This window comes from Salvelinus fontinalis, chromosome 13 (assembly GCF_029448725.1).
Source record: "Salvelinus fontinalis isolate EN_2023a chromosome 13, ASM2944872v1, whole genome shotgun sequence".
Classification (NCBI taxonomy): domain Eukaryota; kingdom Metazoa; phylum Chordata; class Actinopteri; order Salmoniformes; family Salmonidae; genus Salvelinus; species Salvelinus fontinalis.
In genome coordinates this window covers 40,578,801-40,592,748 of record NC_074677.1, presented here as the reverse complement: position 1 = coordinate 40,592,748, position 13,948 = coordinate 40,578,801, and the positions used below count along the sequence as shown (strand labels likewise).

At 42.3% G+C, this 13,948-nt stretch overlaps 1 pseudogene; it reads right to left on the bottom strand.

Moving 5' to 3' along the window:
• The window catches only part of LOC129867846 (sodium-dependent phosphate transport protein 2A-like), a 42,069-nt pseudogene that overhangs the window by 20,888 nt on the left and 7,233 nt on the right, over positions 1-13,948 (bottom strand).

Genomic DNA, 13,948 nt, shown 5'->3' with positions numbered 1-13,948 from the left:
ATAGCTGTGCGAAGTTGCCGGATATGAGTGAGTATGCAGCCCATGGAAGAACTGGGATATTTTCAGCTTACAGGAATTGTGTACAGATCCTTGCAACATGGGGCCATGCATTGGGCTCCCGAGTGGCGCTGCTGTCTAAGGCACTGCATCTCAGTGCTAGAGGTGTTACTACAGACCCTGGTTCGATTCCAGGCTGTTCCAGGTGGATGAATGGCACGACAATGGGCCTCAAGATCTTATCAGGGTACCTCTGTGCATTCAAATTGCCATAGATAAAATGCAATTGTGTCCATAGCTTATGCCTGCCCATACCATAACCCCACGGCCACCATGGGGCACTCTGTTGACAACGTTGACATCAGCAAACCGCTCGCCCATACGCCATACACAATGTCTGCCATCTGCCTGGTACAGTTGAAACCGAGATTCACACTTCACACTTCTCCAGCATGCCAGTGGCCATCGAAGGTGAGAATTTGCCCACTGAAGTCGGTCATGACCCCAAACTGCAGTCAGGTCAAAACCCCAGTGAGGATGACGAGCACGCAGATGAGCTTCCCTGAGACAGTTTGTGCAGAAATTATTTGGTTGTGCAAACCCACATCTGTTCGGATGGCTGGTCTCAGACAATCCCGCAGGTGAAGAAGCCAGATGTGAAGGTCCTAGACTGGCGTGGTTACATGCGGTCTGCGGTTGTGAGGCAGGTTGGACGTACTGCCAAATTCTCTAGCATGACGTTGGAGGCGGCTCATGGTAGAGAAATGAACATTCAATTCTCTGGCAACAGCCCTGGTGGACATTCCTGCATGCCGATTGAACGCTCCCTCAAAGCTTTAAACATCTGTGCCATTGTGTTGTGTGACAAAACTGCACATTTTAGAGTGGCCTTTTATTGTCCCCAGCACAAGGTGCACGTGTGTAATGATCATGCTGTTTAATCAGCTTCTTGATATTCCACACCTGTCAAATTGATGGATTATCTTGGAAAAGAGAACTGCTCACTAACAGGGACGTAAACCAATTTGTGTACAACATTTGAGAGAAAGTAGCTTTTGCATGTAAAAATTCAGGGATATTTCTTTTCAGCTCATGAAACATGGGACCAACACTTTATATATTGCGTTTATATTTTTTGTTCAGTGTATAATCTATGTCTATCATGGATTATATCAAACACCCTCCCTGACACTGGCAACTCTCTTGTCTGTCTCGTCTGAACCCTTGGTTGGAAAAACTACTACTGGTCTGGTCTGGTGAAAAGCCATTTGCCCTGCTCTATTGTGTCTTCAAATAGGAAGACGTTGTTACACGCAGTTGACTTGACACATTTAGCCTCATGATTGCTTCCCATCTTCTACCAAATATGAAACTCCTGCTCTTTCCATAACATAGACTGAACAGGTGAATCCAGGTGAAAGCTATGATCCCTTATTAATGTAACCTGTTAAATCCATCTCAAACAGTGTAGATGACGGGGAGGAGACAGGTTAAAGAGGGAATTTTAAGCCTTGAGACAATTGAGACATGGATTGTGTATGTGTGCCATTCAGAGGGTGAATGGAGAAGACAAAAGATTTAAGTGCCTTTGCACAGGGTGTTGCAGTAGGTGCCAGGCTCACCGGTTTGAGTGTGTCAAGAACTGCAACGCTGCTGGGGTTTTCACTCTCAACAGTTTCCAGTGTGCATCAAGAATGGTCCACCACCTGAAGGACATCCAGACAACTTGACACAACTGTGGGAAGCATTGGAGTCAACATGGGCCAGAATCCTTATGGAACGCTTCGATACCTTGTAGAGTCCATGCCCCGACGAGTTGAAGCTGTTCTGAGGGCAAAAGGGGTGCAATTCAGTGTATATACGATAATTGGGATTTTAAACAAAATGACAAAATCATCACATTTTTACTGTCTAGAATTGGCATGTGGTTGGGGCTGATATTTAAAAGTTCCAATTGTTCATTGAGAAGCGAGGAGACGTAAAGTCTAAAGTGTATTGAAACTGTGGAAATCACTTGCCATAATGTCACCAAATGGATTTAATAACTATTCAAACCCCCGTTGCTATATAATTAGCGAGTGGATGTGCCCATTGCCTCCTGAATAGCATGAATCAATTAGTCAGTCATTTATATGCATAACTTGTACGATTTTTCAAGGCCTTCTACTTGGCTGAGTGAATTTTTTTGGTTCTATTCAATTCGACATCCTGCATTCTCAGCAAAGAGACACACATTTACTGCCGCTAACGAGGACTGATAGCAAACTTTTAACATACTTTTGATATCTGCACTGTTTTTTCAGAGGAAGAAAGTTTGGGAACCCCTGGTGTAAAGTAACTAAGTAAAAATGCTTTGAAGTGCTTTAGCAGTAGGGTTTTGGGGTATATGTACATTACTATTTATAATGGTCCAATTCATGCACTTATCAAGAGATGATGTGGTCATCCCTACTGCCTCTGATCTGGAGGACTCACAAAACACAAATGCTTCGTTTGTAAATGTTGTGTGAGTGTTGGAATGTGCCACTGGCTATCTATAAATAAATGAAAAACAAGAAAATCGTGCCATCTGGTTTGCTTAATATTAGTATTTTTATATTATTTATAGCATTTACTTTTCTTTTTGATATTTAAGATATTGACTTTTACTCAAGTAATATTTTCCTGGGTGACTTTCACTTTTACTCAAGTCTTTTTCTATTAAAGGGCAGCTCCACCATTTCTCATTGTCGTTATCTCCAGCACAATACCTTTGTCTACAAATGTGAAAACGGGATATTTCTAGGTTTTGTAAGGGGGAAATATAATAAAAAAGTTCTACCCTATCACAGATTTGCGCATAGCTGCAGGAAGTAGGGGTGCTGAGGTTGCTGCAGCACCCCCTGATAAATCACAATAAAAAAGATATAATAAAAAATTGTATTAAATAATAGAAGAAAAAAAAAGTTCATTAGGCTTTTATTACTGTTGACAAAAAACTGACCTCAGCAAAGCAGCCCCCCACCAAAATAACACTGCAAAAATGTGTCTAAGAACTTTTGGGCCTGATTACAAATCATTATGTTTGGAAATGCAAAGAGTGATCCTCAGTGATGTGTTGTGTTTGATTGGTATCGGCAAGGACCAGGGAGTATTTTTTTTTGGTGTACAAAGCACTCTATGAACGCTGTAGGGTCCCGTGCCTTATAGTGCCAAAAAGCCCCATTTGTCTGCCATGAAGGTCGGTAGTGTATGAGTTTTTTCTTATTCAACAAAAGTGGGGCAAAAGTGGTTTGGAAATTAAATAAATGCTTTCTTAATGTAGTAATATTCACATTTTAAACAACTCTGTCACGATCATCTTCTGGTGAAAGAGTGGACCAAGTCGCAGCGTGATATGAATACATCTTCCCTTTTATTTAGAACGAAGATGAACACGAAACGAAACACTTTTGCAAACTATACAAAACAACCGTGAAGCTACAAAACGAAAATGCACACACAAGCTACTAACGTTTAGACATAGACAATTACCCACAATCACCTAAAGCCTATGGCTGCCTTAAATATGGCTTCCAATCAGAGACAACAATAAACAGCTGTCTCTGATTGAGAACCAAACCAGGCAACCATAGACTTTCCTAAACCTCTCTACTGAACACAACCCCATACACTATACAACACCCCCCTAAACAATACACACACCCTAAACTAGACAAAACACACAAACATCCCATGTCACACCCTGACCTAACTAAACTAATAAAGAAAATCAATATAACAGAGGCCAGGGTGTGACAAACTCACTATAAGATTTCACATTTCTTATAACTGTAAGATAAATATAATCATACTTAGTGACAGTACCATATTGGCACTGTTTCATAATACTGAAGGACGGAGAAATGTCTCCTAAACGTCCAGTGATCGGTGCAGAGTCCCCATTTAATAAAACGCGTGCAGACACTTTAGGGCAACACAGCGTCACCTTCACCTTGGTGACGAGGGTATCCAGAGGTTGAAGGGAATGCATCCAGACAGGCAGGAAGTCCCAGCTCCACAGCCTCACTGGCAGACAGCCTGCCCTGTGTACCTGCAGCATGTTCGCCACAGACACCAAGTGGAGGGTCGCCTTGAAGGGCACTGCCACCCCTGCCATCACCTGCCAGGGTGAAATGGAGAGGGCAAAGATGAGTGAGGGCAGGAGCAGGAAGCACAGAAGCAGGTAGAGCACAGCGAACCAGCGGTACTTGGTTACGCACTGCCCTAAACTCCTGGCCATATGGGTGGGCAGGCGGGTGATGTGCGCAGGGTACCACAGCAGAATTTATTTATTTCACCTTTATTTAATTAACCAGGTAGGCAAGTTGAGAACAAGTTCTCATTTACAATTGCGACCTGGCCAAGATAAAGCAAAGCAGTTCGACACATACACCAACACGGAGTTACACATGGAGTAAAACAAACATACAGTCAACAATACAGTAGAAAAATAAGTCTATATACAATGTGAGCAAGTGAGGTGAGATAAGGGAGGTGAAGTCAAAAAAAAGGCCATGGTGGCGAAGTAAATACAATATAGCAAGTAAAACACTGGAATGGTTGATTTGCAGTGGAAGAATGTGCAAAGTAGAGATAGAAATAATGGGGTGCAAAGGAGCGAAATAAATAAATACCGTAGGGAAAGGGGTAGTTGTTTGGGCTAAATTATAGATGGGCTATGTACAGGTGCAGTAATCTGTGAGCTACTCTGACAGCTGGTGCTTAACTTTTCTAGGGTAGGGGGCAGCATTTTCACGTTTGGATGAAAAGCATACCCAAATTCAACTGCCAGCTACTCATCCCCAGAAGATAAGATATGCATATTATTAGTGGATTTGGATAGAAAACACTCTGAAGTTTCTAAAACTGTTTGAATCATGTCTGTGAGTATAACAGAACTTATTTAGCAGGCAAAACCCAGAGGACAAACCATTCAGATTTTTTTTTTTTAGGTCACTCTCTTTTCAATGGTTTTCATTGGGAAACCAGATTTCTAAGCGAATTGCTTGCAGTTCCTACGGCTTCCACTGGATGTCAACAGTCCTGAGAAATTGGTTGAGGTTATTCCTTTGTGTAATGAAGAAATACGGCCATCTTGAAGTCGAGTCACTCTAGGTGTCCTGTTTGATTGAAGCGCATGACCAGAAGGCATGCTACATTTGGTTTTAATCCTGTATTGAACACAGATCATCCCGTCTTCAATTTTATCGATTACTAACATAAAAAAATACCTAAAGTTGTATTAGAAAATTAGTTAGAAATTTTTGGGCAAAGTTTACAGGTAACCTTTGAGATATTTTGTTGTCACGTTTGAGCAAGTTGGAACCTGTGTTTTTCTGGATCAAACGCGCCAAATAAATTGACATTTTGGATATATATCGACAAAATTAATCGAACAAAAGAACCATTTATGATGTTTATGGGACATATTGGAGTGCCAACAACAGCAGCTCGTCAAAGGTAAGGCATGAATTATATTTTTATTTCTGCGTTTTGTGTCACGCCTGTAGGGTTGAAATATGCGTATCTCTCTTTGTTTACAATGTTGCTATTCTCAGATAATAGCATAGTATGCTTTCGCCGAAAAGCCTATTTGAATTCTGACATGTTGGCTGGATTCACAACCAGTGTAGCTGTAATTTGGTATCTTTCATGTGTGATTTAATGAAAGTTTGATTTTATAGTATTTTCATAGTAATTCATTTGAATATGGCGCTCTGCATTTTCTCTGGCTTTTTGCCAAGTGAGACAGTAGCGTCTTGCCTAAACTCAGATTTTTGGATATAAATATGAACTTTACCGAACCAAAAATACATGTATTGTGTAACATGAAGTCCTATGAGTGTCATCTGATGAAGATCATCAAAGGTTAGTGATTCATTTTATCTCTTTCTGCTTTTGTTACTGCTCTCTTTGGATGGAAAAATGCCTGTCTTTTTCTGTGACTAGGTGCTGATCTAACATAATCGTTTGGTGTGCTTTCGTCGTAAAACCTTTTTGAAATCGGACACTTTGGCTGGATTTACAACAAGTGTAACTTTAAAATGGTGTAAAATACTTGTATGTTTGAGGAATTTAAATTATGGGATTTCTGTTGTTTTGAATTTGGCGCCCTGCAGTTTCACTGGCTGTTGACGAGGTGGGACGCTACCGTCCCACATACCCTAGTGAAGGTAAAGCTAGTGTGGTGAATGGTGAATGGTGTCGTCTGCGTAGAGTTGGATCAGAGACTCACCAGCAGCAAGAGCGACATCATTGATGTATACAGAGAAGAGAGTCGGTCCAATAATTGAACCCTGTGGCACCCCCATAGAGACTGCCAGAGGCCCGGACAACAGACCCTCCGATTTGACACACTGAACTCTATCAGAGAAGTAGTTGGTGAACCAGGCGAGGCAATCATTTGAGAAACCAAGGCTGTCGAGTCTGCCGATGAGGATGTGGTGATTGACAGAATCAATGGCCAGGTCAATGAATACGGCTGCGCAGTATTGTTTCTTATCGCTGGTGGTTAAGATATCGTTTAGGACCTTGAGCGTGGCTGAGGTGCACCCATGCCCAGCTCTGAAACCAGATTGCATTTCGGAGAAGAATACCCAAGAATACCCAATACCCAATATGTTGAAAAATAAATGACACAAGGCAACCTCTAGAACAGACCAAGGTAATGCGAGAGCTACGATGAGATAATACTGGGACAGAAGACCCTGTAAACACACAAACCCCTGTAAAAAAAAGAATACAAAATTAAACAGCTATGTGAAAGATTAGTTTTATGTACCTGGAAAGCTGCAGCTAGCATGTCAATGCAGCCAGCTTGCCAATGCTGCCAGGATAGCTGTGGGGGTTGTCCCAATGTTTGACCCCAGTGTCAAAGGATAGGCACTCTCAATTCTGATAACACCAATACCTGAGAGCACAAGAAATCACAGTGCAATGTCTTGTCATCACAGAGCCACGTAATGGGACTGAAACTCCATAGAGTAGATCTTTGTTTAGTATAGAAATCAGATGGTAAGTTATCTAGTTCTAGTTAGGGAATTGCATTGGCTCCCGCTGTGAAACAACTGTCAATTCTGAGATGAGATTCTTAGTGATTTGCTGTCTGAGAAAGACCTGCACAGCGGATCCCAAACTCCAGGGGATTAACCAGACCAGTAATTGGGATTCCATGGAGCCACAGCTCCCAACCATGCTTCACTGGAGAGTCCAGCAACTGTGCAGTTAATTATTGCTGATCTCAGAACACTGAGGCAGATGTGTTCCCCAGAGAGTGGCAGGGATTTTTTTTTAAAGCATGACTAAAAGCATGAAATGGATCCTCCACTCTCTGAAGTCACCAGACGCACATCATTAATTCATATTAATATGACCGCTTGTTTCTCCTGTAAGCATTTCATCACCAGAATATTCTTATAAACAAAAAGAGTCAATCGAGAACTGCATTTTTCAATTGGGTGAATGTCCCACTGACTTTGAGAGGTTTGAGAAAGCTTTGCCATGCCAAAGCTTGAAGATTAAGTACTTCTTCAGGAACTCAAATGTGTGTCACCACCTCAGAGGAATTAGTAACTTAGTAATAGAATACCATAGTAGCTTTGAAGATTCCAGGGCCCATATTATTAAAGCATCTCAGAGTAGGAGTGCTGATCTCGGATCAGTTTTGTATTTTAGATGATAACGAATAAGATCTGTGAGTCAGTATGTTAGCGTGTCAGTATTTGTAGCTCTCACCTATGAGAGGAGTGATGGCGGAGGAGAACACTGAACTCCTCTGGACAATGAAGGTCATGCCAGCCCCCACCAGTATGGCCGGGTAACCGGCCCGCCAGCCAAACGGGTAGGGGGAGTCTGGAGGGGGGGAGAGAAGGGGATTCACATTACTTTCTGTATGTGAAGTTTCAGTAATGAACTTTCAGGGGAAATATGTGGGATGCTGGGGTGGTCGTTGTTATTTTGCATCCTGTACCATCTAGCTGTGTTTACAGATTTATTTAAGCTTTGCTTTATACTTAAGAGATTTCCCCATACAACCTAAATGTAGCTATGCTTACTACATTAGTATGTCAGCTATATTGTAATGCTTATGTAAAAGCTCTGCAGAGCCTATGCGCACCATCTCAAATAAGCTTTGCAGAGCCAATCGACGCCACCTCAAATCGGCACCATGCCAAATAGATATTCACTGCAATCATACACCACAGTGATTCCCCCCCAAAAAGGCAATGCTTCAGTCCCTTCGGGAAGCGTTCACATCCCTTGACTTATGCCACATTTTGTTGTGTTACAGGCTGAATTAAAAATGGACTCAATAGATTTTTTTTCCTCACCCATCTACACCAGTGGCGGTCGGTGACGTTTAAGATGAGGGAAGATGATTATTTTTTTTTTTAGGAGCATTGCCTTATTTCTGTTACAGCACATTGGATGACTGTCATTCATATTCCATTCACCCAGCTCAATGTAACATGTTTCCCTATTTATATTTTTATGAAATTCAATGAGGAGTATGGTCCTCCAGTACCTCCTCTAAGGAATCTCCACTGATTGACACATAATACCCCATAATGACAAAGTGAAAACATGTTTTTAGAAATTTTAGCGAATGTATTGAAAATGAAAGTTACATAAGTATTCACACGCCTGAGTCAATACTTTGTAAAAGCACAGTGGCAGTGATTACAGCTGTGAGTCTTTCTGGGTAAGTCTCTTAAGAGCTTTCCACACCTGGATTGTAAAATATTAATTAGAGCTCTGTCAAATTGGTTGTTGGTCATTGCTAGGCAACCAATTTCAGGTCTTGACATAGATTTGTAAGTAGAGTTAAGGCATAACTGTTACTTGGCCACTCAGGAACATTCACTGTCTCCTTGGTAAGCAACTCTATTGTCCTGCTTAAAGGGGAATTCCTCCCAGTGTCTGGTTTTCCTCTAGGATTTTGCCTGTGCTGAGCACCATTTTGTTTCTTTTTTATCCTGAAAGATCCCTCAGTCTTTAAAGCATGAAAACCTCCCTGATCTTTGTGGTTGAATCTGTGTTTCAAATTCACTGCTCGACGGAGGGACCTTACAGACAATTGTATGTGTCGGGTACAGAGATGAGGTAGTCACTCAAAAATCATGTTAAGGGATCGGTGTCCCTAAACCGGGACGGTTGTTGCTAACGTGCGCTAATGTGACTAGAATGACATTGTAAGTAACAGCCAACTTCATAGACATGTCTTATATGGGCAGAAAGCTTAAATTCTTGTTAATCTAACTGTCATGTCCAATTTACAGCAGCTATTACAGGGATAAAATACCATGCTATTGTTTGAGGATGGTGCACAACAACAAAACACGGCAACTGGTTTGATATATTCACCTCTGAAGGTAAATAATGTACTTATATTCAGTAATCTTGCTCTGATTTGTCATCCTGAGGGTATAAAGATTTGTCATCCCCAGATATAAAATGTAACAGTTTTGTTTGATAAAATACATTTTTACCTTAAAATATACGAACTTTGTTCTACAGTTTGAACCCTTGCTGTCTCTGAGACAGGGGACTGGAACTGACAGGTTTGATCAGGGAGACTTGGAAGGATCTTGAGAGAGGCTGGGAGTGTCAGGCGCACAGCAGAGGGGTTAATGATGCTCTCAATTTCAAAGGGACCAATGAATCAGGGGGAAAGTTTCTTAGAAGTCACCTTCAATGGCATGTCCTTTGATGAGAGCCATACATTTTGGCCTGGAGTGTAGACTGGGGCTGAGGAACGGCGACAGTCAGCTTTGGACTGGGTCCTGGTGGAGGCACTAAGAAGGGCAGCCCGGGCCTTCCTCCAGGTGTGATGACAACGGCACGTATGGTTATGGACTGAGGGAACCGCCACCTTGACCTCTTGGGCAGGGAATAAGGGAGGTTGATAACCCAGAGCACACTCGAGGGTGACATACCTGACGAGGCGTTGGTGAGGGTGTTGTGGGCATATTCAACCCAGGGTAGCTGAGCACTCCAGGAGGAAGGGTTAGCCGAAGTTGCGCAGCATAGGGCAGTCTCCATCTCCTGGTTGGCCCGTTCGGTCTAGCCGTTGGTCTGGGGGTGATATGCAGATGAAAGACTGACATTGATACCCAGTGCTGAACAGAATGATCTCCATACCTGGGATGTGAACTGGGGTCCCCTGTCAGAAACGATGTCAGTTGGAATGCCATGCAGACGAAACACATGGGACACCATCAGGTCCGCTGTCTCCCTAGAGGACAGAAGCTTGGAGAGGGGAATGAAGTGAGCCGCTTTGGATCATCTGTCAATTATGGTGAGGATGACTGAGTTACCGTTGGATGGGGGAAAGCCAGGGACGAAGTCCAGAGCTGTGTGACCAAGGCTGTTGCTCATATACTAGTGAAAAGGCCCTGCAACTCTGAGGTTGTCATCGTAACGCTCGGGGGTCAGAACAAACAGATCACGGGGCAGAGGAGAAGGACTCGGGGCTGGTTGCGAGCTCTGGGCAAAGGTTTGGCAGGTCCGAAAGGCTCCGTGAAAACTCCTTGACGTGCTCCAGAAGGATTTTCAGGGCTTGGTCATGTTGCTCGAGCTGGGTGCCTTGGCTGGCGAGGGTTTGGTGGAGTGGATCTGTGTCTGTTGGGTTCATATCTAGGCCAGAACATGTGAACCCAAGAGCAGACTCAGACGAGGAGACTGTGATGAGGTAAGCAAGGTATTTATTGAAACGGGGAAGATGGGGTGCAGACCAGGGGAAGCTCGGGCAGATTGCAGGAAGCCAGGTGCGAAGCCTGAGACTGGAGCGAGGGGAGTACGGACTGGGTAAGCAGGTCCGGAGAGGAATCCAAGGATGCAGTGGAGTGGGGGGTCCAGGACAAAGTAGCAGGACTGACGAGACATGAGACTGGAGACAGGGGCCAAAGTCAGAGCGGGCAGAATAAGCAGAGATTACGTTCTGGTAGCGTGGAAGTGGCAAGGCTGAGTATTTGTAGAGGTCTTGATTATGGAACAGGTTGCAGCTGGTGGGGATCTGCTCTGCCTCCAGCACACCTGTCTCCGCCCACACAATCTCACACACACACACACACAGAGGAAGAGGGAGAGAGCACTAGGGGAGTGGCGGCAGGTTAGGGAGGCACAGGATGAGAAGTAGAGGGCGTGGCAGGAGCAGATGTAACAATCTGTTTGTTTGGCCATTGTCATGCATTTCAAAGATAACGGCAACATTTCATTTTTGAAAACACGTGTTTTTTGGTTTGTATTATCTTTTACCAGATGTATTGTTATAGTCTCCTACATTAATTTCACATTTCCACAAACTTCAAAGTGTTTCCTTTCAAACGGCGCTGTATCAAGAATATGCATATACTTGCTTCAGGTTCCGAGCGACAGGCAGTTTGATTTGGGTCTGTCATTTTAGGTGGACATTTGAAATGGGGTCTGATCCTTAAAACTTCTTAAGGCTAGGGGGCACTATTTCCACGTCCAGAAGAAACGTGTGCCGAAAGTAAACTGCCTGCTACTCAGGCCCAGAAGCTAGGATATGCATATAAGTGTGTATATATATGATTTGGATAGAAAACACTCTAAAGTTTCTAAAACTATTAAAATTATGTCTGTGAGTATAACATAACTTATTTGGCAGGCGAAACCCCGAGGACAAACCATCCAGGGAAAAAAAAATTGAGGTCACTCTCTTTTCAATGGGTTTCTATGGAAATCTAGAATTCTAAGGCAGTTGCTTGCAGTTCCTATCGCTTCCACTAGATGTCAACAGTCTTTAGAAATTGGTTGATGTTTTTCCTTTAAGAAATGAAGAAGTAGCCCTGTTCAGAATGAGGGTCGAGTGAAGTGTACTGTTTGTTAGAGGCGCTTGACCTGAAAGCACGTTCCACTTTGTTTTCCTCCGGTATTGAACACAGTTTATTCTGTCTTAAATTTTATCGATTATTCACGTTTAAAAATACCTAAATTTGGATTAGGAAAGTTGTTTGAAATGTTTGGATCAAGTTTACAGGTAACTAATTAGATAATGTGTAGTCATGTTTTGCGAGTTGGAACTGGTGTATTTTCTGAATCATACGCGCCAAATAAATTGACATTTTGGATACATAACAACAGAATTTATCGAACAAAAGAACCATTTGTGATGTTTAATGGACATATTGGAGTGCCAACAAGAAGATCTTCAAAGGTAAGGCATGAATTATATGTTATTTCTGACTTTAGTGTTGTGTCTGGCGGGTTGAATTATGATTTTCATGTGTATGTTTGCTGGAGTGCTGTTCTCAGATAATAGCATGGTTTGCTTTCGCCGTAAAGCCTTTTTGAAATCTGACACTGTGGCTGGATTAACAAAAAGTTCATCTTTAAACCCATGTATAACACTTGTATGATTTATGAATTATTATTATGAGTATTTCTGTTTTTGAATTTGGCGCGCTGCTATTTCACTGGGTGTTGTCAAATCAATCTCGTTAACGGGATTGGCACGCGAAGGGATCACTAAGATTAAGAGGTTATTAAACACTATTATTGCCCATAAAGTGAGTCCATGCAACTTATTATGTGACTTGTTAAGCAATATTTACTCCTGAACTTAGGTTAAGGTTTGAAATAACAAATGGGTTGAATACTTATTGACTCAAGACATTTCAGCTTTTCATTTTTTATTAATTTGTAACAATTTCAAAAAAACATGCGTAATTCCACTATGACATTATGGTATATTGTATGTAGGACAGTGACCAAAAATCTAAATTTAAATTCAGGCAGTAACAAAACAAAGTGTGGATAAAATCAAGGGGTGTGAATACTTTCTGAAGGCAATGTATGTTTTCTAAGATCAATCTTCCAGTCACACTTGATCATCTGGATGACATTGGCCACCTGGCCTTGGAGCAGAGAGTTGAGTAGCTTGACCAACAGCACCAGACAGATACACAGGAGCAGCACTGAGCAGGCCAGGGGAATGAGGCCTACTGCCAGTTCTGACAACGGCGAATCCACTAACACAGGTATTCCTAAACTGGGGTACGCGCAATGCCGTCAGGGATACGCCAAATAAAAATGTGATTCAAATAAAAATGTTTTTTTTTTGAGAGAGATAATAAATAAATACAATTCTTCATGTTTTCAATCAGTCCATTTATATTGACCAACGGGGCTATACATTTGGGTGAGATTTTTTTTCTCGCCTAGCCTCGTTTCAATGCCCCCCAAAAAATGTAACCATCTAGTGTTCAGTGAAATAACAACACAATGTCAAATACAGGTAGCCTAGTCAAATAATTAACAGCCAATCACATTAACAGTTGGTTTATTTTTATTTTTACTCTAGACCCTGATTTGACGAACATCTCAAGACTGTTTCAAGGACAGCTTTTTTCCATCTACGTAATGTTGCAAAAATCAGACTTTCTGTCCAAAAATGATGCAGAAAAATGTATCCATGCTTTTGTTACTTCTAGGTTAGACTACTGCAATGCTCTACTTTCCGGCTACCCGGATAAAGCACTAAATAACCTTCAGTTAGTGCTAAACACGGCTGCTAGAATCTTGACTAGAACTAAAACATTTGATCATATTCCTCCAGTGCTAGCCTCCCTACACGGGCTTCCTGTTAAGGCGAGGGCTGATTTCAAGGTTTTACTGCTAACCTACAAAGCATTACATGGGCTTGCTCCTACCTATCTTTCTGATTTGGTCCTGCCGTACATACCTACACGTACGCTACGGTCACAAGACGCAGGCCTCCTTACTGTCCCTAGAATTTCTAAGCAAACCGCTGGAGGCAGGGCTTTCTCCTATAGAGCTCCATTTTTATGGAATGGTCTGCCTATCCATGTGAGAGACGTAGACTCGGTCTCGACCTTTAATTAAGTCTTTATTGAAGACTCATCTCTTCAGTAGGTCCTATGATTGAGTGTAGTCTGGCCCAGGAGTG